The sequence below is a fragment of the Oryzias melastigma genome, linkage group LG15 (assembly GCF_002922805.2).
Source record: "Oryzias melastigma strain HK-1 linkage group LG15, ASM292280v2, whole genome shotgun sequence".
NCBI lineage: Eukaryota > Metazoa > Chordata > Actinopteri > Beloniformes > Adrianichthyidae > Oryzias > Oryzias melastigma.
In genome coordinates, this window is record NC_050526.1 from 16,408,964 (window position 1) to 16,414,263 (window position 5,300).

Sequence of the window (5,300 nt, forward strand, 5' to 3'; positions counted from 1 at the left end):
AGTCACAATCACAGCCAACTCAGAGAGAGACCAAGATCTGGGAGATCGGAGGTAAAAATCCTTCTCAGAGGGAAGATTTATGGAGTTTTTAGAGTCATGTTCCTGACATGGGTTAGGGTTGTTGGAGGGGCTTCCAGTCCATCAAGGCAGAATAGATTTTACCTGATACTCTAAAACTGGCCATAAAGTCTCAGATTTTTTATTAACATTTTTAACATAAAATATTGTTTTGGAACTCTGAAGAAAAGAGGAGCAACAATTAAATTCACATAGAAGGAATAAAAAGGCGGGAAAAGCGGATCCATTGGAGGAAAAGTCTCTGTTAAGACGGTGATGCGGGTTTAAATGATGAACTCTTTATTTCATCTCAGCTCCAGTGATTCAATCCTTCAGCTCAAAGAACGACAGGAGAGAACTTTGTCCAGCCAAGAAGGCCAAGAGGTTCCAAATGTGTTTGACCACGTTAGCTTAAGTGGGTATTCAGTGGGTTAGCTCGCTATGGTATCCAGCCTCCCAGTGGACGGTATAGCATGCTAGCGAGCTCTGCTGTGTCAATCTAGCGAACTCTCCTGCAGCAAACTACATTGTAGCGAGCTAGCGAAGTCCTCTGAAGCAAGCTGGTGAGCTGCACTGTAGAGTGTAGCTAGTGTCACTGTATCAAGCTAGCGAGCGTCACTGTATCAAGCTAGCAAGCGCCGCTGTAGCGATCCATTTTCCATTGGGCGGCTGGCTAGTGTAGCGTGCCTACCCACGGAGTGTCTACTTAAGCTAATGTGGGTATAAACACAGGTGGGCACCACAGAAACTGCAGATTAACCCAAACTAGACCCACATTTTCTGCCACTTTTACTCCATTATTGGCCCACCTGGCGGTTCTGACTGGGTTTGTTACTGTCAGAGGACACAAATGCTGCTAGATCCTTTCTCTCTGGGATTTAGGGAATTCAGAGGAAACGGTTTCACAAACTGAAGGTTTGTCTTCATCCTCTTGATGTTTCTTCAGTAACTTCATGTGGACAGTGAAGAGGACCAAATGAACCACTTTTTTCTCAGCAAACGGATGCAGACGCAGTTGAACGCTCTTTTTTCTGTAGTTGCTGTGTTTCAGATGACTTCGGCGCTCTTGAAAACGTCTCTGGATGTGGATTTGTTTGAGCTGCTGCTCTGGAACTGGTTGGTTACATTTCATCCTCAGTTCTCTCTCTGCTGTTGAAACAAGGAGTCTTGGTGCTGAGGAACCACGGATCCATCTCTGGATGACAACATGTTCAAAGTACTTTCCAAAACACTGATAAGTCCTAGTGTTTAGTCTGATGTGTGTAAATCCTTCTGTACTGATCGTAGCTATTAGATGAACCACTACCTCCCCCTTTAGACTCTAAAGGTGCATTCACACCAAACGTGGTTTTATTTTTCCCCCTCGGGTTAATACGAGACAGAGAGCCTTCAAGATCAGCCACAGAGACACAGAAACACCGGGGAAGTGGCTGTACCCCTGTAGCGGGAAAATCTTTAACAATAATCATATAAACTCAAACATGGAGACATAATTATTAATGTTTAAGTAGAACACTTCACAATAAATCAACCTGTTGATCGACATCATGTGTGTCTTCCATTCATTGTAAGAGAGATATCCACAGACATCATTCATTATTTCATCATCTTAAAACATTTCATGTTGTCTTTGGAGAACAACACACACGACATGTTTCATGGTTGAGCGTTTCAGAGCTCATGTTCTCCCCGTTCTCTTGATTATTTTGATGCTCACATGGGGGAAAATGTTCCGTTCTCAGAAATTGTGCATCTACTTCTTATTTTTTATTTAAATTGTGGTCAGTTGAGGTTTCAATAAAAAACTCTTTCTGGTCTGTGGAAGTTTTTTGTGTGTTTTTGTTCGGCTACATTCTCACCGTCCTCTAAACTTCCAGTGAAAAGTCGATATAAATGTGAATATTTGAGCCTCTGTGTTCAAAACATTTACGCACTGCTGACAAGTTTCTACGATCGTTTTCAGACTCTATGTACAAGACGCACAGGCACTGAATGCACATGTCAAAGTGAACCAGGTTAAACTTTGACCAATCAGGGACTCAGATTTGGTGGTGATGTCAGGCTGGTTTTCTTTTTAATTCATGGAAGTGGTGATTCTAACATGACTGACATGATGTTTTGAGGACGTTAAAAAGGAGATTAAAGAGGACGCTTTTAATGTTTTCGACAATTTCTAGGGATGTTTTTGATGCCTGTCTGTAGCACAATACGATGGCGCTTTGAACAGGTTAGAACGGCGTTTTGGACACGCGGTTTGATGCGATAAAACTCTGCTTTTTACACTCGTCTTGGGAAAACTTCAGACTATGATATTAAAGACTAAACAGTCATTTTCTGACCGTAATTATTCAAGTTCTCAGAGTCAGTGAATGAACCGGGACTGAAGTTACCACCCTCATCAATTTTGATTGGTCCTTTGTGTAAGCTCCGCCCCAACGCTCCACAACGGGGCCAAAACTTTTGAAAAGTTCAAAGTGAAAAAAAACATTTGACACTGAAATTTTTGTTTTTTTTGTGCCAAAAACTTGCTAAAATACTAGATAAATGCCAAAAAAAGGATAAATGTCTAATTTTGCCAAAAGAGCTACCATATGATTAAAATATTAGCTAGACGCTAAAGTGTGCTTAAAAAAGCTGGAAAAATGTCATAATTAGCCAAAACAGCTGGTATATAGTTAAAATATTAGCTAAACTTTTAATTAGCAGAAAAAATGAAAAAATGTCTACATTTTGCTAAAGGAGCTAACATTTAAAATATTAGCTTAAATCTAAATTATACTTCAATAAACTAAAAAAAAATGTTTAAATTAGACTAAACAGCTAACATATTGTTAAAATATTAGCTAAACTATAAAAAATAGTTAAAAAAGCTGGAAAAATGTCATAATTAGCCAAAATAGCTAGCATGCTGTTAAAATATTAGCTAACCTGTAAATTAGCCTAGAAATTTGAATATGTTTATTAATAAATGTATCAAAATTGGATCATTTGTATTAACCATGACTTAGTAAATATCCCTGGAGAAAGGTCAGTGATGTCATCATAATGAGAATCGAAAACTTTTTCCTGTTTGACAGAATCAGCTGACAGCAGAAACTCTTAGATCTTTAGAAGAATGGAGACGATGTTCCTCCAGGAGAATCTCTGGATCAGAACACACTGAAGTCAGAGGAAGTCGGCGTTGGCAGATGGAACCGGTTCTGATACTTAGAGAGGTTCTGACACGCTCAGAGGAGACGTGACGATCCAAGCTGGGGAGCGTGTCACATCAGAGCCTCTGTTACCATGGCAACCATTACCAGATTCTGGAGGCGAGATGTCACGGTATCACACACACACACACACTTTTTCACGGGAGTGAAGCCGGCTTCTCGCCTGGGTCAAAGTTCACCTCCTGGCGTTGGTCGACGTTAACGGCGTGAACGCTGCGGTTTGGTGGTGTGGCCGCTCCTGTGGATGTCCGTGCCATCGTCATCATCTGGTGTGTGTGCATGTGTGCGTGCACGTGTGGGTTCATTTGTTTGTAAAAACTGCAGCTGATCTCACTTTGACCTAGAATCCATTTGAAGCGTTGCCGTGGTAACAGCAGCTGGCGATGAGTCGAGAAGTTTAATTTGTTCTCAGACTGGATTGTTTCTTCTTACATCTCCTGTCAAAGTTAGTTTCATTCAGACACATCTTCTTACCCGAGGCTGATGTGGTCGTTTTCTCCTTTTCCTGAGCTGCAGATGATTGAGATGACACTGATCCAGACCATATTGTGTTGCAGGAGCCTGATTGTTGCTGCTGTGCCTCTGAGTTGTGTGCAGAACTGTAAGCCTGCCACTACTTCCCATCATCCCTTGGTCTACACTCTCTCCAACGAGCTGACAGCCCCTCACGCCCCCAATTCAGCAGAAAACAGGAATGAGGAGAAACATCGGAGCTGTCCAGTCGTACAGTTTAGATCCATCATAACTACATACTTTTTCCTACAACATTTTTTAATCTCTTCCTGGTTCACAACAATTTGAACTAGTTATACGACTTTACCTGCGATAGATAATGCTGTGAATGCTGTAAGCTGAATGCGGCCACTAAAGGTGTTGAAGCTGAGAGCTGAAAATGCTCATACCAAAATCTTGCTTAAATGCTAACTACATGCCAAATTAGCCTAAAAAAACAAACAAAAACAAAACAAAACTGGAAAAATGTCTAACTTAGCCAAAAACAGCTAGCATAATGCTATTAGCTGAACTCCAAATTATCCTAAAAGAAAAAAAAAAGAAAACTGGAAAGAATGTCAAGTTTTGCCAAAACAGCTATTATATTGTTAAAATATTTGCTAAACTCTAAAGTAGCAGTAGTAGAAAATGTCTAAAGTAGCTAAAATACCTAGCTAGCATAATACTACAATATTAGCTAACCCCCTGATTTATATTTAGAAAAACTGGAAAATTTTCAAATGAGCCAAAATGTCTAGCATAATGCTAAAATATTAGCTAAACTCCAAATTATCCTAAAAAAAACCTTGAAAAAAATTTTACTTTTGCCAAAACAGCTAGCAGATTGTTAAAATATTAGCTAAACTCTCAAGTAGCCTAAAAAAAGTGAAGTGTCTAAAGTAGCCAGAACTGCTAGCATAATTCTAAAATATTAGCTAAACTCATACTTTGTGTAAAAAATAGGAAAATGTCTAAATTAGCCAAAACATAGTTCTAAATTTTTAGCAAAACTCTAAAATTGCCTAAAAAAATTAAAAAGAATTCTAAATTAGCCAAAAAACAGCCAGCATATTTACAATATCAGATAAATTCTAAATTTGTCTAAAAAATTGTCAAATTCAGCTTATATCATTCACACTAGCGTTATCACAGGTAATGATATATATCTAGTTCATAATTATGTTAAAAAGTTGTGGTTTTAAAGTTTTAAAAATGTTGTGTTTATCTTGTTCGGCCCGCGATCTAAGGTGTGTTTTGGATTTTGGCCCTTTAGGTTATCGAGTTTGACACTCCTAGATTAGAGGGACGTTAGCTCCATAAACATGAGACGCTGGAGCTGCTCTCTAATCCGTAGAAATCCCCAAAATGTTTAAGTTTGAGTTTTTCCATCATGGTCGTCTTTGAAAGCGACACAACCAAAGTGTGAGACTGCCACCGTGAGGCCATGAAAGGAAATGCAGAAGATCAGACGTTCTGTCAGGACCCGTTGACCTTAAAAACCCTGCAGGTTTCCTTTGGTTTGTTCCAACATTATAATAA